The 27,488-nt window shown below is 42.1% G+C and overlaps 1 long non-coding RNA gene across 1 annotated transcript; it reads left to right on the plus strand.

Moving 5' to 3' along the window:
• The first annotated feature begins 1,923 nt into the window (after positions 1 to 1,923).
• Positions 1,924 to 5,184, plus strand: LOC128592715 (uncharacterized). Its single transcript, XR_008381984.1, has 3 exons — positions 1,924 to 1,945; positions 4,216 to 4,307; positions 4,849 to 5,184. It is a non-coding gene; the product is annotated as an uncharacterized LOC128592715 (long non-coding RNA).
• The last annotated feature ends 22,304 nt before the right edge of the window (positions 5,185 to 27,488 follow it).

Genomic DNA, 27,488 nt, shown 5'->3' on the forward strand with positions numbered 1-27,488 from the left:
AGTCATAGCTCACAGCAACCTCAAACTCCTAGGCTCTTTTTGCCTCAGCCTCCCAAATAGCTGGGACTACAGGTACATGCCACAATGCCCAGATAGTTTTCCTATTTTTAGTAGAGATAAAGTTTCACTATTGCTCAGGCTGGTCTTGAACTCCTCAGCTCAGGCAATCCACCTGCCTCAGCCTCCCAGAGTGCTAGCATTACAGGTGTGAGCCACTGCACCGGCCTCCTTGTTTCTATCGCTTTTCCTTCCCTTTTTTTTCTTTTTTGTGCTCCAAAGTCAACTCTAGGTATCAGACAAAGTTTAAGAACTACAAAATGTTTATGTAATCAGGAAAAAAAAACAGTAAATGTTTAGAAATATTTAGGGGGTATGGAATGGAACATAGGGTATAGAAATAGAGTAGAAACTGAAATGTAAAGGATTTTTTTTTTTTTTTTTTTATCGCCCTCGGTAGAGTGCCGAGGAGAGGCTCCAAAACCAGCCTGGGATGGTTTTGGGGGAAGCTTTACAGAAGGCTCAAGGTCTGAGCTGAGTCCAGAGGACAAGTAGGAGTCACACAGCTGCTCAAGCTGGGGGAAATCCACATCACCTCAAAGCAGCAATATAAAAATAGCCACGGAGCAGTAAAGGACATCAAAGGAATACAGGAAGAGCATTTCAACTAGTCCAAGGACCACAACACACACTCTCTCTCTCCCTCCCTCCCCTCGCATAGCCACAGAGGAAGAACACAAGATGGCAGTGGTGTGATGGGATTACGCGGAGCTGGGCGGCCTTGAAGCTTCAGACAGAAACTGCAAATCATGATAGAAGTTGGCAACAAATGGACACTGACATGCCCTGTGGGACTTTTGAAGTGGAGGACAAGGCAGCGATATGTATGAAAAGCCTTGAAAATGTATGGTCGTTGACCTATTAATTCAACCTTTAGAGAGTTATCCTAAGTGAAGATTTTTATACAGAATGTCTACAACAGCATCATTTTCAAATGGTGGGGAGCTGGAAATAAGCCAAAGTCCAACACTTGAGGTCATGGTTAAATGAACTGTGACACAATAAAATACCAGATGGCCAACTGCAATCATGCTCTTGAACAGTGTTTAATGATGAGGAAAATACACATAACACTATGTGCAAAAAATGGGATAGGAAACTGCATCTACAGTATGACTCACATTTTTCTTAAAATGTGTCTGTACACAAAGAAAATGTATATATACACAAGGAAAAAAGACTGGAAGAAAAACATCAACATGTCAGCAGCCGTGGAATTATAGGCAGTTTTTATTTTATTTTTTAAGCTTTTTTCTTTACCCCAAACATTCTATTTTGAATTTATAGTAAACATTATAAAAGAAAACGTTAACAACAGAGGCTATCTATAGGAAATGAAGTCAAAGTTTATTTTATTTTTTTTTTGTAGAGACAGAGTCTCATTGTACCACCCTCGGTAGAGTGCCATGGCGTCACAGCAACCTCCAGCTCTTGGGCTTACGCGATTCTCTTGCCTCAGCCTCCCCAGCAGCTGGGACTACAGGCGCCCGCCACAATGCCCGGCTATTCAAAGTTTATTTTTTTAATTCTATGCTTTCCAAAATATTTTCCCAAATTTCATGCTATGACTAGGTATTCCTCTTTAAAAGAAACCACCAAAGAGCACATTTTACTAGGAACCCTTTTTTTACTGGAGAGCAAGCTGCTATTTTGGGGATTAGTGATTAAGTCACCTACTGAGAACAGGTGTCAGCTTAGCAGAGAATGATGTGGGGGCTCCCTCCTCCCCCTGGAACCAGAGGACCTCCTATTGCCTTCCCACATTTTCTCTTCCATGCACCTACCTTTGAGAATGAGAAAAGGGCGGGGCTTTTGACCTTGGTCTGTAATCAGCGGGTTTAACTCTGTTATTCCCTTTCCCACAACCTGGCATTAAGAGAGTTTGCAGGTGAGTGAGCAAGACCAGCCCATTAAGCTTGCCAGATACTCCTTGCAGGGGTCCTCAAACTGCGGCCTGCAGGCCACGTGAGGTGGTGTGATTGTATTGGTTCCCGTTTTGTTTTTTTGCTTCAAAATAAGGTATGTGCAGTGTGCATAGGAATTTGTTCATTGTTTGTTTGGTTTTTTTTAAACTATAGTCCGGCCCTCCAGTGGTCTGAGGGACAGTGAACTGGCCCCCTGTTTAAAAAGTTTGAGGACGCCCGAGTTCTGGGACAGAGTAGTCCACATAAAGGAGATCTTTCTAAAACAAGTACTCAAATCTCTTCCTGTAAAGGTCTCTTTTATTTAGTCACTGTTCTTCATTTTTAATGCCAAGTTCACTAGAACAATTTCCAGCAAGCACATTCCTAACAGGTAAGTATCTGGGGCTTAGATCACTTTCCCCATCTTTTCTGGGTATATTTGCTGGGCCACGTGGAGCTCTGAAAAGAGTCCTCTTGCTGAAATAGATGGAAGCAACACTGGGAGGGAAGAATTCTCCCTTGGTTTTTATCATTTGCAAACATTGTGCTAAATTTCCCTGACAGCAGGCCTATACTTTCTATGTTCTTCTTGCTCTAAACACAGCTTTTTAGAAACCTGTTGTTTGTCTTTAGTTTTACACACACGCACACACACAAGCTTTGGCTTGTTCTGAGCATTAGCCTTCCTGACACTCTTCTGATGGTATGACAGGCCTGGGCCAGCCATTGACTCTCATCACACCCTAGGCCCATGGGATTATGTTTACTTCACTGTGTAAAAATCTTAACTATGTTTTGTTTCTCCCATTTTGCACCATAGAGTATCGATCACAAAGCTTTATGCACACTGTAATGCACTTACTGGATGCTTTTCACCTGGAAATTTCTGTTTTTATATTTCTTTCACACTACAGCGGGTATCCTTGATACCTGGGTTCATGGTTTTATTAGACCAATTTCTCCCCATCCCCTCACATTTTGGGTGGAATCTCGCAATTAGGCAGGTGTTTCTTGTCAAACAGGTCTTCCCAGATTTAGTGCAAAGCGCCCAGAAATCTCTGTCAGAAATGCTGTATCAAAAGCCACAATCTAGAAAACCAAAGCCTGCTAGCTAACACCAGGTGTAGCCAATACTTCAATTTTAAGATCCCCTCATTATGCTTTACCAGTTGCACCCTTTAAAATGGAGTGTGACACATATATGGCCTCTGCCCATCTCTAAGCTTAGCCTCGCATTTTTTTTTATAAAAGCCTCCAAAGCCAGTGAAGGTGTGTGACAGAGTCCCTCTGCCTCTAGCGTTCACTCCTGTAGATGTAAATGCTCGGGAGTGATACTTCCGAGTGGGTGTCAGTCACATTCTGCTTGCCTGCTTAACGCCTGTTTGCCTTCAGCAAAACAACTCACCCCTGCTCTCTGCGTCAGGACACTTGGTTCTCCAGAGGGAGTTGGTCATCAACCTCTGTGACTCACTTCTTCCTCACTGGGCGGGAACAGTCTTGCTCACTCCTGCCACTGCCCGCCACTTGGCCATGCTCCCTGACGGTTGATGAGTGTGGGGCGCTGCTGGGCAGGCACACAATGCCTCTCTCTTTGGCCCCAGGGAGAGATACTTCTCCACCAGCTCCTCCTGGATCACTGTTTTCACTTAAGCCTCTTGAAATTGGCCTACGTCGTTCTCCCTTCTTAAGCTTGCTTTCTGACTTCCTCCCTAGCATGCATTTTCCCCCTTGTCTAGGCACCCTTTTTCCTCTGCAGTGTTGGGAGAGCCACCAGCTAGCCTTGCACTCCCTCTGCAAGCAGAACTGATTGTACTGGCAGCAAACAGTGCCTGCTTAGGCGGGAAGCTAATGTGGTGCTGTCTGCAACAATTCCCTGGGGGTTCAGTCTTCCAAGGTCTAGAGTCCTTTGTGGCTTTCCCTGCAAAAAATGCTCATTCAACAGTTGGCTCCCAAGAAAGCTTGTTCATAGTTCTCCTAAGAGAACAGCTCTTAGATGAGCAAATAAGCTGAATCGCCATAAATCAGTTGCCTCTCACTTTTAATAATAATTAACTCTAGCAAGTTCTCAGCTTTAAATGTTTAAGAAGCAACAAACACAAAACACACAGGAACATCTTTTACTTGCAATAGTCACCCTTTCTTCTCACCCCTTCCCACCCATGCCTATTTGCTGGGTCTGTGGAACTAAACACTCCATATGGGTTTCTGCAGTGCCCCCACCCTGACCTACCCCATGCCTGACTTTTCTTTCCAGGGCTTCGAGTCTCACCTCTATAGCGATGGAACTGCAGGTACAGAAGGGACTCTGGAGACAGTCTCATCAATCCCATTTTTTATCTATAGCAGGTACAAATTTTCACATATGAAAATGTGTTTTCATTACATTATAATGAAACTTAAGTTTTTAAATTCACATTTCTGCTTAATCATGCCCTGCAGAGTAACTCAGTCTCTTTCACGTTTTTTCTCCTATTCAACCAGTTCAGATTCTCCTTCTCCCTCTCTTCTTCCCACACTCTCAAGTCTGGGTTCAGGAGGACTATGTGTAAGGCGCAGCTTATGTTCCATCCTGCCATTAATGGAAATGGGATGGCATTGGGCCCACACTCATGCTCTCTCCATAGGTGTCTCTGGCATGATAGCTGGCTTCTTGCACAGTCCTCACAGCAAGGCACTGGTGTCCACTGCTGCTGTCAACAGTCCTTCATGACCTCCAAGTCACTGAGTTCAGTGAACCACATTCTTCTCACCTAAGGGTGCCAGATTTAACAAATAAAAATATAGGATACCCAGTTGTATATGAATTTTTAGGTAAATAACAGTTTGAGGTTTTTGTTGCTGTTTTTGTCTAACCAACAACCAGCTACCTTTCAATATTCTCTCACAGATGTAGAGGGATCCGGACGTCCTGGTCTTCCTCGCAGAGGCAGGCCCTGACAACTCACCCTTCCTGTCCTGCAGCTGAAAGAAAAAGCCCTTATATGTGTGATATTCAAACACACCGTGCCCTCTTCCTCCAGGGAGCAGGGCCCAGTCTACACCCTGAATCCAGTCTAATTAAAAGTTCCTCTACATGTTTAATGGGTATAGAGATTCAATTTGGAATGATGAAAAAGTTCTAGAGATGGATAGTGGTGAGGGCTGCAAAACAATGTGAATGAACTTAATGTCATACACTTAAAATAATGAAGATATGTATCTTGCCATTTTCTTTTTTAAAAAATAAAAATGAAGGGCAGTGCCTGTGGCTCAGTGGGTAGGGCGCTGGCCCCATATACCAAGGGTGGTGGGTTTGAACCCGGCCCTGGCCAAACTGCAACAAAAAAATAGCTGGGCCTTGTGGCAGGCGCCTGTAGTCTTAGCTACTTGGGAGGCCGAGGCAAGAGAATCACCTAAGCCCAGGAGTTGGAGGTTGCTGTGGGCTGTGTGAGGCCATGGCACTCTACCGAGGGCAATAAAGTGACACTCTGTCTCTACAAAAATAGAAATAAAAATAAAAAAATGAAAATGAAAAATTTCTTACAATTTTTCTTTTTAAAAATCCCTTTACATGGCTTGGCACCCGTAGTTCAGTGAGTAGGGCACTGACACATACACTGAAGATGGCAGGTTCGAACCCAGCCCAGGCCTGCTAAACAACAATGATAACTGCAACCAAAAAATAATCGGCCATTGTGGTGGGCGCCTGTAGTCCCAGCTACTCAGGAGGCTGAGGCAAGAGAATTGCTTAAGCCCAAGAGTTTGAGGTTGCTGTGAGCTGTGACGCTATGGCACTCTACCGAGTTCAACATAGTGAGTCTCTGTCTCAAAGAACAAAAAAGCAAAAAACAAATAAAATCCCTTTTCATGGAGGGAAGGGAAGAAGGGAAAGGACAGAGGCTGCTTTCCCAAATTATGGATTATAAAGTAGGGATGGGCTGGGTGTGGTGGCTCATGCCTATAATTCCAGTATTTTGGGCAAAGGTCAAAGCAGAAGGATTGCTTGAGGCCAGAAGTTCAAGACCAGCCTGGGCGCAACATGGTGAAACGCCCCCCCACCCCGATTTCTATAAAAAATTTAAAAGTTGGGCGGCGCCTGTGGCTCAGTCGGTAGGGCGCCGGCCCCATATACCGAGGGTGGCGGGTTCAAACCCGGCCCCGGCTGAACTGCAACCAAAAAATAGCCAGGCGTTGTGGCGGGCGCCTGTAGTCCCAGCTACTCGGGAGGCTGAGGCAAGAGAATCGCGTAAGCCCAAGAGTTAGAGGTTGCTGTGAGCCGTGTGACGCCACGGCACCCTACCCGAGGGCGGTACAGTTAGACTCTGTCTCTACAAAAAAAAAAAAAATTTAAAAGTTAGCCTGGTATGGTGGAAACTACTCAGAAGGCTGAGATAGGAAGTTTGCTTGAGCCCAGATACTTGAGGCTGCAGTGAGGTGTGATTGTGCCACTACACTCTAGTCTAGGCAACAAAACAAAACTGTTTCTAAAAAAAATTAAAAGAAAGGGATATTTAAAGCTTGCATTTAGGGACTAGTTATTCTTAGTTTTAGTTAGGATGCATTCACCTCTTCCACCCCCCTCAGGTCTTTGGATTCCTCTTCAGTCTGGAGACAAGTTGCCTACAGCTGGCCTGACCTCAAACTCCATGTGCAACAACAGCTGCAGGAGGAGAAAGCCAGCGGTCCTAGGAGCTCTCCTAGAATTTGAAGTTTCTCCCCAAAAGTCCCAGTAAACTTGCCCTCACACCTCATTGGCTCAGATTGAGTAACATGCCCATTCATTACCAGCCCTTGACAAAGAGGATGAGCATCCCATCCAACCAATCAGGCCCAGTCCTGGAGTTAAGGGAGGGTCATTTTCCTGGAAGAAGACAACTGTTGGGGAGAGGGGTAGGAGAGATGGATGCCTATATAAAAGTGGATCTGTGGGAAGGGGGAAAGGGAAAATGGATACACTGGGTAGAAAATCCAGCATCTAGGTGGTTCACACCTGTAATCCTAGCACTCTGAGAGGCCAAGGCAAGTGGATCATCTGAGTTCAGGAGTTCGAGACCAGTCTGAGCAAGAGCAAGACCTGGTCTCTACTAAAAATAGAAAAACTAGCTAGGTGTTGTTATGAGTGCCTGTAGTCCCAGCTACTAGGGAGGCTGAGGCAAGGTGATCTCTTGAGCCCAAGTGTTTGAAGTTTCTGTGATCTAAGACACCACAGCACTCTACCCAGGGTAACAGAGCGAGACTGTCTAAAAAAGAAAGAAAGAAAGAAAGAGAGAGAGAGAGAGAGAGAGAGAAAGAAAGAAAGGAAAGAAAGAAAGAAAGAAAGAAAGAAAGAAAGAAAGAAAGAAAGAAAGAAAGAAAGAAAGAAAGAAAGAAAGAAAGAAAGAAAGAAAGAAAGAAAGAAAGAAAGAAAGAAAGAAAGAAAGAAAGAAAGAAAGAAAGAAAGAAAGAAAGAAAAGAAAGAAAAGAAAGAAAGAAAGAAAGAAAGAAAGAAAGAAAGAAAGAAAGAAAGAAAGAAAGAAAGAAAGAAAGAAAGAAAGAAAGAAAGAGAAAGAGAAAGAAAGAAAGAAAGAAAAGAAAATCTCCAGTACACAAGAGCAAAGTAGCACCCAGTTGCACTTGTATTGTCTGGTATTTGAGTGTTTCCAAGGCCCTCGAAAGAAGAGAAAGGAGAAATGGAGAGAAGGTGAGAGACAGAAGCCAAGTACTCTATAACATGACACTTCTTGTGACCACCATCAATGCACACACACACAAATACAAGTCTTGAGTAAATTCTCCTCAGCCAATTGAGATAAGCTCTGTATGGCTGAATCCTCAGATACTATAGGCCCTGCTCATTGTATACCAGCCATGAAGCCTGTTTTGCTCAGGGGGTCCCTGGTGATCCCTGAAGACACTCCTTGCAGTAGTGATACCTTTTATGTCCACAAATAAGAACACCTGTTAGGCCAATGTGGTTAGTAAAGGAAGTCCTTTTTAACTCTAATAACGTAAACATGCAATTAGTCTGGATATTCAGAAAACATTTAGGCTGAAGCATGAGACAAAACTATATGGATATGGGAAATACTTAAAATGAATGTAGGGAGCCTAAAAGTTATGACTGACTGAGGAACAGTAAAATAAACTGAGTAACAAAAGTCGAATTTGGTATATAATATTCTTTCAGGTCTTGGGACCTACAAAGAAGGAAGTTTTTCTAAGAAGTTTTGAAAAGCCAGATGAAATTGTACAAGTGCATCTAATCCAACAGAGATTCTTTCTAAAATAAGACATGCAAACGTGGCTTCCCTAGTGGAAAAGATGGAACCTTTCTAAGAATACGTGAGTTTAAGCTCACAGGTGCAGAAATTGAAGGGGTTCTGGAAAAGTAGTTAAAATTGTCATTCTGTGCAACAAACAAAACAGATGTGAGGTGACATTTATCTGAGAGACTTTGTGCCCTATCCCCTCCAGCAAATATGCCACACATCATTTGAATAAGATTTTTTAATGTTTAAAATTCCGTTAAGTTTTAGATGGTGTGTCTATGGCAGGCATGGTGATGTGCACTTATCTATGTTTGGTGAAGTATGTTAATCATTTATTCAGCAAACATTTCCTAAGCACATACTTTGTACCAGGAACTGCCTTGATTCATTCGCAAGTCTCACATATAAATATGGTATGATAAATATTTAAAGACCATCTGAAGCAAGAATATATTTTTCCACCCATATATACTCTTTAAAAATGTTCATACCAATGCACTGAGATTAGTTTTACCTGCTTCTTTCTTAAATTCTTTACTAAAAAATAGGGCATCAAATTGTTTCTAAATTAAAAATTATAGCTTTTACAGACATCAAAGGAATAGCTCAAAGCTATTGTAAAATAATAAGCAAATAAACTAAACTAGGAAAAGAATGCGGCCATTTTTAAATGAGTGTTCTTTTTCATTATTAAAGAGAATAAATAAATTCTCATGTCAGTCACTTTTACTTATAAAAAAATGATGGTGATAATCTTCAGCTCTGTCTATTGATTAGTTTGATAAACTGGTGTTTTACTATCATATTACTTGCATTAAATATTTCTTTTCAAACAATGTAAACCTACTTCTGTGTGCCATCTGATCTATATTTAGAAATTTGCCAAATTTTATTGTGCTTTATAACCTACCATACATTGAATTTTTCATCTTCAAGTTTAATCAGTTTGAATTATTTATGGCTGAAATTGTGTTAACAAAGTAACTGATGTTAAAATTTTTTTAAGCTGGCTATAAATTGAGCCACATTAGTTTTTTTTTGTGTGTGTGTGTGGTTTTTGGCCGGGGCTGGGTTTGAACCCGCCACCTCCGGCATATGGGACCAGCGCCCTACTCCTTGAGCCACAGGCACCGCCCGAGCCACATTAGTTTTAAATAGAACTATTCCACCATGGATTTTATTGTCCAGTCATATGAATAGCACCAATAGAAATTACCCATGGTGAGCTCAATTGCTTTTATTTAACTACATTTTACCTTTATAGATACACAATGGCCGTTCCTCTTTAAATATAACGTACCTATAAAAAATACCATTCTCTCAAAAAACAAAATACCATTCTATGGATAGCTATGGGTGCAATTGTACAATATTTATGCTATGTTAATCCAGGAAAAACAGCATGGAATATTTAATACATGGAGCGTGGGTGGATACTTACAACCAATGTAAAATTGTGCTTATTGGGTGTTTGTTGCTAGCAAATTTCACTGCTGTAACTACATCTTGCAATGTAGCTCTGAGACTGGATCACTGATGTCTGGGAGTGCAGGATCAGAATACCTAAGGAAAGAACCCCAGCATTGGTATCTTTGTTGTTTGTTTGTTTGTTTGTTTGTTTTTAAACAGAGTCTCACTTTGTTGCTGTGGGTAGAGTGCTTAAACAGAGTCTCACTTTGTTGCTGTGGGTAGAGTGCTATAGCATCATAGCTCACAGAAACCTCAAACTCTTGGGCTCAAGTGATCCTCTTCCCTCAGCCTCCCAAGTAGCTGGGACTATAGGCACCCACCACAATGCCCAGCTATTTTTTAGAGTCCAGTTCTTGCTCTTGCCCAGACTGGTCTCAAACTCCTGAGCTCAGGCAATCCACCCTCCTCGGCCTCCCAGAGTGCTAGGATTACGGGAGTGAGCCACCACACCTGGCTAGCTTTGGTATCTTTGGAGGAGAGAAAATTGCAATCTGATGAAGACTGCAGTTGGATTACTTAAGGATTCCATTTCATCCTTATTTTGACATGTGGTTAGTAAGAGTCAAAAGAGTATCAGAAAAGATCTGTTAGATGTAAGAAGTTTGTGCACTTTTCAGCACACACTGCCCCAGCTATGTATGACCAAGAATTAAGTCTACGTCACAGGCAACTTGGATTGGAGGTCCATCCTTTTACCTACCTATTCCCAATGACCCTATGCCCAATATTGAACTATCTACTACATAGTAGATACTAAAATTTCCATGTTTACCCCTTAATTTATACCCCTTCTTTCCTCCACAACATCTTTCAAATTACCCTCCTTCTAATCCATTCCTCTGATTATTTCTTTTTGTTATTTCAAATTAACATGAGGGTACAAATTTTTAGGTTACCTTGTTCTCACTTCCAAGGTAAAGTTCAAGTTGTAGAAGAGCCCCTCACCCAGGGGGTGTTCAGAACACCCTCGCATTATGCACGTTAGGTGAGATCCTGTCAAATGCCCTCCCTCCTCTGGCCAGTCACCCTCCTTCCTCTTCCGCCTTCCTCTCCCTACCCCCTTGCTAGACTATATTTGTGTTTCATCCTTTGTATGAGCGTGTAATTTTTTATATGTTGGTTTCATGGATTATTTCTAATTCCATTGGAAAATTAACCCAGTTAAGATTTTGTTGGCAGTGAGGTATGGTAGAAAGAATACAAACTTTGGCTTTTTATGATCAAAAACCCCTGGATTGGGATCTCAGTTCATCCCACTAAATCTGGGGCAAATTACTTTACTTCTTAATTTCCTCTTTGACAAAACGGGGAAGATAATATAGCAGCAGCCTGTAATATAAAAGAGACCCCATGCTCCAGTAACACCGGTTCTCTGCCCCACCCCAACATCCTGCTTTGCTGTCACCAGGCTGAAACAGGGAGACTTTTCCAGTTTGTGACTTGCCTCTTAAGTTTGATTATAGTGACTCTTTGATGGATTTTTTAAAAATTAAAAAATGAAACCAGAAAAAAATAAGACAAGTATGTAATGGGTTTCAGAATGAGAAATTCTTTTCAAAGCATAATGCATCGATAAAGCTTATATCCTAGCTATTCTCATTTGTCTATTCTTCCAAACAAACTTTAGAATAATTTCTCTGTCATTCAACCTAAAAAATCTCACTAACAACTTTGACTAGGATCATGTTAAACTTAAGTGGCAATGTGTCCCAAGTTGGCATTCATCAGAAAAGCAAAAGTTTTTCCAGAAACCGTTAGCAAATTTCTTCTTTTCTATCATTGTTCAAAACTGTAGCAGACTTTGACTACCCTTCCCTGCAAAGGAGGCTGCAGGATGTTGTTTAACTTCCAACTTCTAGAATAGAGGTGGAAGAAGGGAGATGAAAATGGATGTTGAGAGAGCCCATCTGCAGGATCTGCAGCAAAGTCTACATGGTCTACATGAAAGAGAGGTCAGAGGCAGGAACTGTTTCTGTGAGCACCTTTGCAAGACTAGTCACAAGGAATGTGGCTGTGGGATCCAGGCAACACCATGCACTTTGCTGAAAGGGCCATTCTTTGTCCCTCTTTACAACAGGCAGCTAAGCAGCTTTGATATTCCGAGGACTTAGAGCAACTACAGGGAAAGTGTCTATGCTTTGCCCATCCAAGAAGAGTGTGCAGCAGCTCCAGAGCAGTGGAGACCCTCTCTCAAATGCTTGTAGGTGCTGCATCACTGGGCAAATTCTATTGTTTGCCTGCCAAACAGACACATCCCCTGCTTCATAGCTAACAAAACCACACTTTTTTTTTTTTGGAGACAGAGCCTCAAGCGGACACCCTGGGTAGAGTGCTGTGACATCACAGCTCACAGCAACCTCCAACTCCTGGGTTCAAGGTAGTCTCTTGCCTCCACCTCCCAAGTAGCTGGGACCACAGGTGGCCACCACAATGCCTGGCTATTTTTTTTTTTTTTTTTTTTTTTTGTTGCAGCCATCATTGTTTGGCGGGCCCAGGCTGGATTCGAACCTGCCAGCTCAGGTGTATGTGGCTGGCTCCTTAGCTGCTTGAGCCACAGGTGCCGAGCCAGAACTACACTTTTCTTTTGGCAGTCTTGTACCCAGCACCCATGACTGAATACTGTTTAGTTAAAGCCCAGTATGGCTGTTGCAGTTCCCTTTGCCCAGTACTTCGTCTAGAGGTGGTTAACATGACCCAGCTTTGGCCAGTGAGATATAAGGGGAAGTCTGATGGCAGTGAGAGAGGTGCTAGAAAAAAAAATTGCCTTGCCTGAGAAAAAGGCACAGCCTTATGAAAAGGAAGTCCTTCTCTCCCTGACCTTTCTTCCTGTCTCGAACATGGTTGTGTGTGGACATTATGCTGAAGTGGTTCTTCCAGCTTGTATCCACAAGACAATAGGCTAAGGACAAAAAGGAATTTTCCCAAGTTGGGAAAGTGGAAATGTAGGAAGAGCCTAGGTCCTTGATGATTTTGTAGAGTGAGTCAATGCATCACACCTGGAACTATCTACCTCTGGACTAGTCACAGACAAGTAAATGTCTTTACTGTTAAAACCACCATTGGTGGAGTTGTTTTAATACTTGCACCTAAGAGCATTTATAACTGATATATACTTTTTTTTTTAGAGACAGAGTCTCACTTTGTTGCCCTTAGTAGAGTGCTGTGGCATCACAGCTCACAGCAACCTCCAGCTCTTGGGCTTAGGAGATTCTCTTGCCTCAGCCTCCCAAGTAGCTTGGATGACAGGCACCCGCCACAACACCTGGCTATTTTGTTGTTGTTGTTGTTGTTGTTGCAGTTTGGCCGGGGCTGGGTTCGAACCCGCCACCCTCGGTATATGACGCTGGTGCCCTACTCACTGAGCCACAGGCGCCACCCCCCAACTGACACATACCTTAAAAAAGAGAGCAGAGGGCGGCACTTGTGGCTCAGTGGGTAGGACACCGGCCCCATATACCAAGGGTGGCGGGTTCAAACCCAGCCCCAGCCAAACTGCAACAAAAAAATAGCCAGGCATTGTGGTAGGCACCTGTAGTCCCAGCTACTCGGGAGGCTGAGGCAAGAGAATCACCTAAGCCCAGGAGTTGGAGGTTGCTGTGAGCTCTGTGATGCCACAGCACTCTACCCAGGGCGATACAGTGAGACTGTCTCTACCAAAAAAAAAAAAAAGAGAGAGAGAGAGAGAGCAGAACAGTGCAATGAGTTGGCTTATTCTTGAGTAAAGACCCAGAAGAGACAAGAGGTCACTAAAAGCTAATAAACTAACAAAATCTAGGTATTAATATGCATGTGACCTCTTTCCATACTCACAGACACTGAGGCCTAGAAACAATCACGTTATCCCTATACAGTAATTTGAGAAGAAGTGACATTTGTATACAATACATTCTTTAAGGAAGATAGTGTATTTCTCCATTATTTAAATCTTTTCTATACTAAGTTTCATTTTTCATCATATGTGCTCCACCTATTTCTTATTGTTTTATTCCTAGGTATTTTATGTTTGGGACTATTGTTTCTCTCAAGATGCTGGCATTCTCTAGTAATCTGTCTTTTGCCCTGTTTTTACCCTAAAACTTAAGTGACACCACCTCTCCTGCCCCTCTCCTAGCTCCTACTTCAAACTGCTCCTTCTGTTTTGGGCAAATGCAACACTTAACCTCCTAGGTACACAGACTTTTGCCTGGACTGTTTTTTGGACGTCATCCAACCCTGATTGACAGGAAAAGGTAACATTTGAAATCTGGAGAGCTTAAGGTTAAAATATGTCATGTCAGCAATTGCTAAACAACAGTACGTCTGATTAGGTCAAGAATTTGTAAAATGTTTGTGCCAAGTGAAATGTCAAAGCACAAAGTGCGTGAAAGAAAAAAAGTTTCTGTGCTAGTCAAAATGTCATTCTGTCCTGCACCAAGTAATTTATTCCTTTCTGTCATTGCTGTTCTTGTTTCACATGTATTAATGCTGCCTCTAAATAATTAAAATTAATAGCAGCATTATCAGTGATTTAGGGTAAAAACTAAAGAGCTAATTTAGAATCACTCGGTCAATTTAGGCTCATTTTGAAATGGAAATTACTGATCCAACCTTAAAAATAAGCCCTTACTTGATTGTCTATAGCATTTATACTACAACCATTATTTATTTTGTTAATTTTGTAATATGCATAAAGAAGACACAGAAGATAGTAGAGAATTAACATTTTTTAAACGCTTTATCTGAGAAACTGAAAACAAGATAGAAATGCTATAGGTAGGATTAGTAGATCTAGGTAGCCTTCAACAAATGGAAGGCCAGTGGCTTGTTGAGATGATTATGAAACAAAACTCCATAATGTTCATCCCCATTTTCCCACTGGTTTTAATTTCTAAGTTGGCAGAGCTTTCCAGAATATGGCTCTTTTCCATGCCATTTGCTTCCTCTGAGAGCAGCTTTCTGTTGCACATTCATAGTCAAACAGTGGGGAACTGGTCCTGCTCTTGATGCTACAGCTGCCTGGTTAATAAACTAAAATGCTTCTTGGTAGGTATTAGAGCTGGAACTAGAGTGGGGCTAGCAGGAGCTCAGGGCACAACATTTAAGGAGGCATTCAGTCTCCAGTGCTGACCCTACACCTGCATGATCCTGAGAAGGAGTTCTTCCTTAAATATTGCAACTTAGTCATCTCAATTGCCTTATTTATTCCCGGCCCTTGGCTGCCTTTGGAATAGAAGAAAGGGCCTTAAGTAATGAAGAACTCTATGAATCTTCTGACAATAAAAATGGGGTTCCTACACAATTATATTAATTCTACACATCCGAAATTTTAAAATCTAAATTTGGAGAGCAATAAGAACCATGTATTGCTAAAATCAGAGAAATTCTCAAAAAGGAGTCCAATTCATGGCTAAGAATGGGCTCAATACTATCAAAGGACCATGTAGGACCACAGCATTTCCAGAATTTGGGATCAAATTTTTGGGTTTAGAGCTCAACTTTACCGGCACAAACAGAGATGATCAGACTGAGCAAAATTGGGCAAGAGAATTAATTATAGATAAAGCAGAATCCCAATTTACTAAATTAGAATTGTCGATATTTTTCAGTGGCAATATATATTCAATCTTGAGGACAACTCTCTCCATAGTCAAGGTATGTAGAATAAAGTACTAATCAGCAGACAGCTAGCTGCAGGTGAGCATGGCAAGAGCCAAGAGGAGCAGTAGCAGGATATTCCATCCAGGCCAGAGAAAAGTCCTGCCTGACTCCAGAATGTTCCTCTCTGTGTATCCATTCACTTGGCAACTATAAACTATACACCTACCATGTACTCAGCAAACCTTGTCAGGTATGTCTTCCAAAATTCAGTCCAGTACTTCACGCCACCAGCATAGCAACCACGTCATTCAGGTACCATCACACCTGGAGTAATGGAGCAAACCCCTAACTTGCTCCCAGCCCAGTCCATTCTTCAGCCAGCAGCCAACTGATCCTTCTGAAATGTAAATCAGATCATGATGTACCTGTGCTCAAAACCCTCTACTGGCTTTCTTCCTCTCAGAAAAAAAGTCCCAAATCCTTTTCTTTGGCTACACAGCCTATGTGATCTCACCCCAGCTCTCTCTCTCTGATCTCATTTCCCACCTCTACACACCTCACTCACTGCACTCTAGCCTCCACAGGGGTTCATCCTGCTGCTGGGACACACCTCAAGCATGCTTTCGCTTCAGGACCTCTGCACATATCTCTCCTGCTTGAATAATTTATTCCCATATATCTATATGGCTCCCTATGCTATGCTTTATGCTTAAATTTCCAAGCCCAAATGTCATCTTATCTCGGAAGCTTCCATTACCACCCTGTCTAAAACTGCATAGTTCTATCACTTCCTGATGTAGTTCCTGGGATCTTTGAATGGTAATGTAGGCTATTTTAAAGGATAATGCAATAATTGAAATGACTGAGTTGAAGGTGTGGCTCTAGAACTAGTTAGGGACTGAGGTGAAAATGGAGACAAAATTACACAAATGGGTGATTTTTCTGATGTAACCTCAAGATGACAAGTGCATAACAACACAACTACTGTCTCCTGGATGTCAGATGATCCGTGCAATCCTTTCCTTAATCCTCACAACTCTACAACAACCTTAAGAATTGGAGATTATTAGCCTCTGAATGTTTCCTCTGGGTGACAGATGACAAAACCAAGCTCGGGAAGGTTTGTTAACTAGCTCAGGGTAATACAGCAATATGGATTCAGGATTCAAACTCAGGGTTTCTAACCACAAAGCCATGTTTTTGCTGTTGTTCTTCACCAGGTCATCTCATATCATCATATCACCTGCAAGCTTTAGTTCATAGCCGCCAGCATGAGCAAGTTCACCCAGCAAGTTCTAAGTCTCAACTTTTGTTGTATGAGACTGGGGCAGAAGTCTGATACTGACGGTGGATGCTTCAGTTTCCTGAGAAAATTAGGTGGGTGCAGTGGCCACACTTATAATCCCAGAACTTTGAGATTGTAAGTGAGATTATCTCAATCCCAAGGTGAGAGGAATGATTGAGGCCAGGACCACCCTGGGCAAAATAGCAAGACCCCGTCTCTAAAAAAAAATTTTTTTTTTTTGTTGAGACAGTCTCACTATGTCGCCCTTGGTAGAGTGCTGTGGCATCACAGCTCACAGCAACCTCAAACTCTTGGACTTAAGCAATTCTCTTGCCTCAGCTCCCTTCCACCCAGATTTTTTTTAATTAGCCAAGCATAGTGGTGCTCACCTATGGTCCTAGCTACGAGCTCACTGCATTCCAGCCTGGGCAACAGAGTGAGACTCCATCTTCAAAAAGATAAAAAGAAAGAAAAGAAGCCTCTTTTTCCTATTCTACATTAGGAATCTCCATTAGACATTAGAGACAAGTATAACCACCATATTGTTTGGGTTTTTCTTCACTGGTTGACCTACTGGCCTGCCCCAGTAGCTACCTTTATCTAACCATAGCAGAAGATTCTTGGAAAATCTTGCAGTCCAGGCCAAAAGACTTCTTGGCCATTCACCAGGTGGTAACTGCTCCTTTATCTGGGAAAAAAGTAAGGACTAATATTCTGTCACTGGCATTCCTAGAATATCCTACTGTAAACCTAAGGTTTTCTATCCTCAAATAATTTATATAAGTAATAAGTGAAGAAAGTAGGACATGAAATATTCCACAAAATTCATGTATTTCTTGCTGCAATTGGGAGACATTTTCATTTTTTTGCTTTGTAATAATTCTACTAGAAAGAAATTTACCTCTAAGTGTCCTGAATTGTTGCAGGAAGACAAGGCCCAAAGGAGAGAAAGAGCACCCAAACACCACATTTATAAGAGGAAAGGCGGAGCTTACGGCATAGAAGAATCCCAAATGGCCGACTCCCCGACTGCCTTGGTCTTTCCCTTTTTATTGACAGTCAAAAAGTTCCACCCCACAGGTACCCTTCTCATTGGCCAGTTTGAATCAAGTGGGAGATGCTATTCCCACCCCTACAGAACTACAGGATTTCACAGAACTTGGAAATTTCCAAGTTTCGGGAAGTTAAGTTTACAAATTCCTAAGAGATATGTCACCGTGGAGAGGACCCTGCATGTGTATCCTTGTGGTCTCCTTGAGAAGACCTGTTCTTCTATACCTCACCCTTCTTGGGTATCCTCTCTCAGAATGAGAAAAAGAACAGGTGTAACTGAGTGTCATCACTGTGAATTATCTAGGTCAGAACTCATTCTGTTGAACTAGTTGTAGTCCAATAAAACTTTCCACAATAAAGGAAACTTTCTACACTCGTGCCTTCTAAATCAGCAGCCATTGGCCACATGTGGATTTTGAACACTAAAAATGTAGCTAATACAGCTAAGAAACTAAATTTTCAATTTTCTTTGATTTCAAGTTAAGCCGTATATGGTTCGTATGTGGCTAGTAGCTTTCACATTGGACTATGTAGATATAGATTATAAAACAGGAGGCCAAGCCACCTCACCCTTTTGAACAATGACCAATGACCAAGTTTGCCCACAAAACCTTGCCTGGTCCACTCTTCCTAAGAAAGAGGTCTTCTTTAACAGAAAAAGACTCAAACTCTGGGCTCAGCATCTGTAGCTCAGAGGCTAAGGCGCCAGCTAACATACACTGGAGCTGGCAGGTTCAAATCCAGCCCAGGCCTGCCAAACAACAGTGACAACGACAACCCATAAAATAGCCAGGCGTTGTGGCAGGCACCTGTAGTCCCAGCTATTTGGGAGGCTGAGGCAAGAGATTGCTTAAGCTCAAGAGCTTGAAGTTGCTGTGACCTGTGACACCACTGGCACTCTACCAAGGGTGACAAAGTGAGACTCTGTCTCAAAAAAAAAGACTCAAACTCTGTAAAATAATTTAAAGATGTTTATTCTGACCCAAATGTGAGTGACCACCCCCAGAGCACATGGCCTCAATAAGTCCTGAGAAGAGTGCCCCTAGTAGCTGGATTTGTTTGGCTTTATACATTCATGAAGACAGGAATTACAAGTAAGACCCTAGGCTCGGTGCCTGTGGTTCAAGCAGCTAAGGCGCCAGCCACATACACCTAAGTTGGCGGGTTCGAATCCAGCCCGGGCCCGACAAACAACAATGACGGCTGCAACAAAAAAATAGCCGGGCATTGTGGCAGGTGCCTGTAGTCCCAGCTACTTGGGAGGTGGAGGCAGGAGAATTGCTTGAGCCCAGGAGTTGGTGGTTGCTGTGAGCATGTGATGCCATAGCACTCTACCCAGGGTGACAGCTTGAGGTTCTGTCTCAAAAAAAAAAAAAAAAAAAACAAGTAAGACCCCAATTCAATATATGGAGGGTATACATTGGTTTGGCCCCCAAAAATGATACATCTCAAAGGGGGTGGGACTTGTAGGTTATAGATTGGTTTAAAGATTCTTTGATTTGTAATTGGTTAAAGAAATGAAGCTTTGTCTAAACTTAAAACAAGGGCGGCACCTGTGGCTCAGTGAGTAGGGTGCTGGCCCCATATACCAAGGGTGCTGGGTTCGAACCAGTCCCAGCCAAACTGCAACAAAAAAAATAGCTGGACACTGTGGCAGGTCCCAGCTACTCAGGAGGCTGAGGCAAGAGACTCCCCTAAGCCCAAGAGCTGGAGGTTGCTGTGAGCTGTGATGCCATAGCACTCTACTGAGGGTGACAAAATAAGACTCTATCTCTAAAAAAAATAAAAAATAAATAAAATTAAAACAAGGATTCCTGTTAATCAGAGACCAGCCACCGGACACTGACCCAAATTCAAATAATCTGTTAAGTTAATCATAGACCAGCCACCGGACATTTACCCAAACTCAAATGATCTGTTAAATAAATCGATGACCTCCAGGTGTGGCTTAAACTTTGTCTTGTATTCTTAGTAATAAAAACAAATCTAGAGCCATCACTCCACCAGACTTCAGGTTACATTACAAGTCCACAGCAATCAAAATAGCATGGTATTGACATAAAAAAATAATAGAGACATAGATACATGGAACAGAATAGAAAACCTAGAAACGAAACCAGCCTCTTATTTATTCAATAAACCAGACAAAAGCATATACTCTGGAAAAGAATCCCTATTAAAAAAAAAAAAAAAAAAGAATCCCTATTTAATAAATTGTGCTGGGAAAACTGGATAACCACATGTAAAAGCCTGAAAGTGGACCTGTACCTCTCACCACTTATAAAAATTGATTTATAAGGGGTAAAAGTTTTAAATCTTAGACAAAAAAAATGATAAAAAACCTAGAAGAAAGTATAGGGGAAAACTCTTGATGATATCAGCCTGAGGAAAGATTTTATTAAGAAGATTCCATTGGCAATTGCAACAACAAAAATAAATAAATGAGACTTAAGCCAAAAAGCTTCTTCAGTAACTAAAGACACAACAATTAAAGCTAATAGACTGGCCAGGCTTGGTGGCTCATCCCTGTAATCCTAGTGAAAGACTTGGGGCAGAACCCCCCACTCTGCCCGGAGCTCTGACCACCCCAATCAACCGCAAGAGACGTCGCTTGATGCAAAAACGCAAGAGGATTTTTATTCCAGCATGCTGGGACTTGACTCACAACTCTTTTAGAAGCCGAGGAGTCAAGCCCCCCCACAGCAGTTTTTTACAAGCTTATAAAGGCAAAAACTACAAAGTAGGCGGGAATAGCAGACATGCCAGGGACTCTAATAAAGTAAGAGGGAATAGACACAGCTGGGGCTCTAACCAGATAAGAACTCTGGTTCACTATTCAACTGTCTTAAGACAAGACTAACAGTCAAATATTTGCTTAATAGTAAACATTTGCTGCAGCTCCTGGGGCTATCTCCTGGAACAGTTACAAAAGGTCACATTCCTATGGTAGGGAGTGAGAAGTGGTCACATTCTCATGGTAATATTTTCTTTCACTAGTACTCTGGGAGGTTGAAGCAGGTGGATCACCTGAGCTCAGGAGTTTGAGACCAGCCTAAGCAAGAGCAAAACCCTGTATCTACTAAAAATAGAAAAACTAGCCAAGTATCATGGTGGATATAATCCCAGATACTCAGGAGGCTGAGACAAGAGAATCTCTTGAGCCCAAGAGTTTGAGGTTGCTGTGAGCTATGATGCCACAATACTCTATCCAATGCTATAGAGTAAGAGTCTGTCTCAAAAAAGAAGAAAGCTAATAGACTTCCTCCAGAATAGGAAAGGATATTTGCATGGTATGAATCTGATAAAAGGTTGATAACTAGAATCCACAGAAAACTCATGTTAACCAACAAAAAAACAGCAAACAATCCCATCTATCACTGGGCAAGAGACACGAATAGAACTTTCTCTGAAGAAGACAGACCAACTGCCAACAAAACATGAAAAAATGCTCCTCATCCCTAATCATCAAAGAAATGCAAATCAAAACGACCCCAAGATATCACCTAACCCTAGTCAGAATAGTTTACATCACAAAGCCCCAAAGCTGCAGATGCTAGTGTGGGTGTGGGGAGAAGAGAAGGGAACACTTCTACCTTGTTGGTGAGATTGCAAACTAATACAGCCTCTTTGGAAAGAAGTATGGAGAATCTTCAAAGAACTCAAAATAAATCTTCCATTTGATCCCACAATCCCATTACTAGGTATATACTCAGAAGAAAAAAAAATCATTTTATCATAAGGACATTTGCACTATATTGTTTATCACAATCAATTTACAGTCACCAAGATGTGGAATCAACCCAAGTGCCCATTAACTCATGAATGGATTAACAAACTGCGGTATATGTGTACTATGGAATACTACTCAGCTATAAAAATTATGGAGACTTTACATCTTTTACATTAACCTGGATAGAGTTGGAGAACATTCTCTTTAGTAAAGTATCACAAGAATGGAAAAGCAAATATCCAGTGTACTCAATACTAATATGAAGCCAGTGGGACAAATGAATACACACCCACCCACACAAAAGAAAAACTCAATTTAATTCAAGCTGGAGGGAGGAGAAAGGAAGTATGGGGGAGAGGGGAGGATGAAGGGGAATTGATATGCTCCCACCTAATGGGCACAATGTAAGGGTATATGTAAGGGTACACCTCCTGAGTGCAGTACACAACTGCAACAGGCATCTTACATAACAAATGCAAACATTATAACCTAATGGTTTGTATCCTCATATTAATCTGAATACAAAAATAAAAATAAAAAATCTTTGCCTTATATAGCCTTAGGCCTGTTAGTGAGTTTCAAAGAGTATCTCTAAGAAGGGAGTGGGTGCAGGAGAGAAGTTCATCTGACCTCCCTTCTCATGGCCAGCAACTCAGTTTAGGGTATTTTTTGGGTCCCCTTGGCAAAGAGGAGGGTTCATTCAGTCAGCTAGGGCACTTAAATTTTTACTTTAGTTCACATCTCCATTGTCACTCCTTTTCAAACAAAAGACAAAAGTTCCACATAATCATTTTCAATTACTGCAAGAAAGTACCACAAACTTTGAAGGTTAAACCAACATATATTTATTATTTCATAGTTTCTGTGGGTCAGAAATATATATACAGTGACCTTCAACTGAATTCTCTGCTTAGAGTCACATAAGGCCCAAGTCTAGGTGTCAGGGGTATGCTCCTGTCTGGAGGCTCTAGGGAAGAATCCACTTCCAAGTTCATTCAGCTGGTTGTCAGAACACAGTCCTTCTCTTGTAGGACTGAGGTCTGTATTTCTTTGCTGTCAGCCCAGAGGCTGCTCTCAGTTCCTAGAGGCCTCTGGTCCTTGCACATGGCCCCTCTATTTCGGATTCAACAACACATCAAATCCTTCTTAAGCTTGGAATCTCTCTTATGTCCTCCTCTGCTTTTAGGTAGGAGAAAGCTCTTCTTCTATAGGTTCCATAATTACACTGGACCCACTCAAAGACTCTCTCTATTTTAAGGTCAGTTGTTTAGTAACCTTAATTGCATGTACAAAGTCTCTTTTGCCAATTATCAAAACATAACTACTGGAGTAACACGAGGTGAAAAGTCCTGAAACTAAAATTCTTCCTATCACAACCCAATGGCAGAGAATGGGGATACTAGTGAAGGTATACTTAGTAATTATTTAGTGCCTTCTTGAGTAGAATTTAAAGTGGGCTTGTTGAGAAAAAGTAATTTTAAAAATTCTTTTGACTATTTTCTCTTGAAGTTTCAAGTCCTTTGTCTCACTTCGTCATTATAAGAAATTGTCAAAGTGATGGCCATCCCTGATCTCTGTCAGGGATCCCCAAACATTTTAGGTTATGTTTCTTGGTGGGTCTTAATTTTCAAGATAGCTTCAGGCAAAAAGAGATGATACACCACTTTGGAGATCCTTTCCCATCATAGGAGCACATATCATCGGCAATTCAAACATTCTTTCTGGTTTAACCAGTGCTGAGTTAGATATTAAGTCCTGATAAGGGCAACTTGGCCTGGAGGCTGTTAATTAATGAACAAACCTTGTATGCAAACTAAGCTGCTCAGCTCCAGTTAGCAAATTCCAATAAGAAATGAAGTCAGTGGAAAAATACTTCCTTCTAATTAGGTGAAAAGAGATATTGACTTTTCAAGTCTTAAACAAAGAGCTGTTTAGTGTCTGTCCTCCTGAAGAGAAGAGAAGAACATACCTCTGAGCCAAGAGTTCAGAGAGAGAGAGCCTGAGTGTGAAGCTGATGGATTTTCCAAGAACAAGTGTATAGGTGGTCCAGGAAGTTCTAGCGAAAGAAGTCAGCTCAAAGGGCTACAGGTTTGAAGCACCAACCACTGGTTTTGGAAGGTCACCATTCTCCGGAACTGCCCGAAGCTATCTTACTTCACTCAGCCTTCTCGCCCATTGCACTTAAAATACACCTGCAGGTTAAGCACTACTCTAGACTCGGCAAGTCAGCTGCCTTTTTACAGGGGTAATAAAAATAGTTAGGAAAATCTATCCAGCAGCCTTCAGAATTTCTCTTAGAGAAGAAACTATCTTGTTTAAGGAAATACCTTCAAAATCTAGGTGGGGGAAGACAGTGAACCTTGATACTGGGGTTGGTAGGAGTTTACAAAGAAACAGCTAAACTTCTGTGTTTAGAAAAGGAAAGAAGGCTTGGGAAGAAGTAAGAAAAGATGAAGGAGATTGGGGAGAAAGGAGAGAAGGAAAGAGAGGCAATGCACTGAGAGTCTGGAGTCTGTGAGTTGACAGAAACGGAAAAAGGGAGGCTTGTACACGGTATTCCACGTTCCTCTCTGGAACATGGCCCTCTGGAAAGTGGTGTGCAGCGTTTCACAAACCTTCTACATAACATTATTTTTGAAGCCCCTCTATCACTGACGTTTCACAGAGCAGACTTTCTAAACTTTCCCATGACGCAGGAACCAGCCCCAAGGAATTAAAAAAGAAGAAGAAGAAGAAGAGAGTTATCTAGCCAGGCACAGAGGCTCACACCAGTAATCCTAGCACTCTGAGAGGCCAAGGCAGGGGGATTTCCTGAGCTCACGTATTCAAGAAAAGCCTGAGCAAAAGTGAGACCCCCATCTATAAAAATAGCTGGTGTTGTGGCAGGCACCTGTAGTCCCAGCTACTCAGAAGGCTGAGGCAAGAGAATTTCTTGAGCCCAAGAGTTTGAGGTTGCTGTGAGTATAACATCACAGCACTCAAACCCAGGGTGACAAAGGGAGACTCTGTCTCAAAAAAAAAAAAAAAAAAACAGAAAGAGAGCAGAGTTGTCTTATATTAACTCTGTCCTCCACTGTCTTGTGATCTGTAACTTCCAGTAGCAAAGTTCTCCAACATGCTGCTAATTGATGTAAGTGGTGCTTTAGGCAGAAACCAAGGAGAAGAAACTAGATGCTCTCAGACTGAGAAAGATTTCACTAGACCAAGATTAGGATATAAAGTATAAACTTTATTTTTATCTTCTTAGAAAGAAAGAGTGAGAGAGGGAAAGAGAGGGAGAAGAGAGAGCAGAGAGACATTGTGGCATCCCAAAGAGAGAAAGGAAGAAGGCCACGCTGAGGTGAAATGGCTAGGTGAATTCAAGGAGGGAAAAGAGAAAAAAGGTAATTGCAGCCCAATTCACAGGGTACTGTGAATGTTGTATCTGTAGCTGGATGATAAACATAAGCAGCTGTCTTTGCTGTTGGAGACAGACTTTTCATAGGTGTTTCTGATCCTGTTGCTGATTCTTCCCTGAGATATAATTTTGGACAAAGTCTGAGGCCAGATAATCATACCCTGTTGTTCCTCCAGGGAAGACTCAGGAACACTTCAGTCTTATAGGTACAAATTCTAAAAGACATGTGAATGTAAGGTGAATGTAAGGAAAAATTTACATTTCCTTTCTGTCTGCTCTTTTCAGTGGTTTGTGAAAACAGAACTCCACAGGGTACCTGCCAGCAAGAGGACACGGGGGATTGTGTGGAGAGAAGAGAGAGATTTTACCAGAAAATTGAGTTAATAATTTTTCTACTGGGCCAGGCTCAGTGGCTCACGCCTGGAGTCCTAGCACTCTGGGAGGCCAAGGTGGGTGGATTGCTTGAGCTCAGGAGTTTGAGAACAGCCTGAGCAACAGTGAGACCCTGTCTCTAAAGAATAGCCAAGGGTTGTGGCAGGTGCCTGTAATCCCAGCTACTTGGGAGGCTGAAGCAGGGGGATCACTTGAACCCCAGAGTTTGAGATTGCTGAGCACTATGACAGCACAGCACTCTACCAAGGGTGACAAAGTGAGACTGTCTTTAAAACAAAATTTTTTTTTCTTTTCTGTTATTTCACTATCAAGACTAAGCATCGCACATTGGGAATAACTCACCCAAAGTTGGGAATCAGAGGAGGAGTGATTAGGAAAACTGTCAGAACATGGGATTGTGCATAAGCTTGGAAGGCACTGTTCTTCCCCCATGATAGGAGTTGAGCCGATCTTAGCAGATACTAAGGGACAGGGTGACATCAGCTAATACCTGAGTTATGTAAAGATTAAATCAGCCACTCACTGATTCAGCATTGATTTGTCTTGCGGCTTTTCCTGTCTTTTTTACTATCACTGTTTTCCCAAAACCTGAGTATATTATTTTTTTCTTCTTGAACTAAGTTCTCAGCTTCATATCTACATCCCCAGTGACTGGCCTCCTGCTCAACAGAGTTGGGGGAGGCATGATCACCCTGGCAATGGTGAGTAGTTGTCAGGAAGGCCCATGTTGTCAGAATGAAGACTCTTTGGAGCAACATTATTTTATACTAACTAGGTCAAGTTAGTTTGTCCAGTAATTTTAGGGGCTAAATTCTTCTCTCTCCTAACCTTGAGGACTCTATGGCTGAGGACCAGTGCTTTTCAGGAGATACCAAAGGATGAAGGCATGCCATCAACATAAGGAAAATTTTGGCTCATTTATCAGGACCCATGTGTAGATGCACGTCACAGAAGGCCTGGGAGCATATACATTATTCTTCCTTTTGATTCAGGTGTGATAATTCCATCCTCCTTACTTGAGGCTTGCTTATGGTAAAGCACAGAATAACCAGAAAGTGTAAATGATGGCACCCAGAGAGGAGGCCGAAGAGATGTTCAGGTCACATTTATTGAATGGTTCGGTGACCTGTTTATGCAGTGCAAAAATGGTGTCTGCACCTGGAGGAGCGTGGGGGAGGGTTTACAGACCCCTTTTATATGGGGCCGTGGGGGTGGGCACATTCCACAGCTTTTGCCTGTCAGGTTAGGGTCTTCTGGCATGAACTTCTGGTGGGTGGGGCCAGCCAGATCCTTTGTGTCTTTGTCTTAGGAGAGAAGGAGGAAGAGGAGGAGGAGGAAGGGAAAAGGGTTTGTGTGTGGCTGTGTTAGGCCTTCACAACAATAACCTTACAGTAATGTTGCATTCATTTGGAGGCCTGGACAGAGGCCTCTCATTGCTTCCCAGACCATAAGGGTGGGCGGCACCTAGCCTCAGACATCACCTGGCACCTTCTCTGCGTAGGCTTAGAAATCCCTTCTGCCAGAGTCCCAGACACACTCTCCAGACTAGTTAATTCTGGAGGTTTGCCTACCTCCCCACTCTGGCATGCTTTCCTCCACTCTTAATACTAGATGTTCTGATGACCTCTCTTTTTCTGTTATCATCACTGTCATCTTCCCCTTGGATCGTCCTCCCCCATTTCCCTTTCCCAGGACCCAACCATTCCTTCCAAGCCTCTGGAGCTCTCATCCATTGGTAAACTAACTCCCTTCCTTATAGTGAAGACTTTCCCATTGGGCTCCTTTCTCCACATGCCTTAACTGAAACATGACTCTGAAGGATTCCGCCTCTCCTACAGCCCCAGGGAGTGAGGATATATTATTCTTCACAAATTCTAGAGCTATTTAGGGAAAGGGATATATTTACAAAATATTTTCTGAGTCCACATTGCCCTTTCAAAACTTTTATATCTTCATTCAATTATAAAAACTCTCAACCCTTTCTTGTGGCCACTGTATCATCTCTCCTGCTCTTGGTCATTCACTCCACATTCCCTGGACTTCAGTTGAACTCTCTTCCTCAAGTCCTGCCAAGATTATTGGTAGCTTCCACCTCTGTCATTTCACCAGCCATCCTCATGGCTTCACCCTGAATGTGATCATTACCCAGAACTATTTCAACTTTGCCAGTTTCAACTCACCAAACACCATTACCAGTCCACTTTTCAGTTCTCTCTTTAACATAACACAATCAAAAATGACAATTCTTTGACCTCATTTAGAGCACTAATCCATAGATCTCTCTGTTTGGTCCCATTATACCATCTGTCATCTTCCTTCACTGTCTCATATGCTTAGGTCCTGTGTGCTATCCATTAACCCAATATTTTACCATTATCTTTTATCAATCCATTCA

Source organism: Nycticebus coucang, chromosome 8 (assembly GCF_027406575.1).
Source record: "Nycticebus coucang isolate mNycCou1 chromosome 8, mNycCou1.pri, whole genome shotgun sequence".
Lineage (NCBI taxonomy): Eukaryota > Metazoa > Chordata > Mammalia > Primates > Lorisidae > Nycticebus > Nycticebus coucang.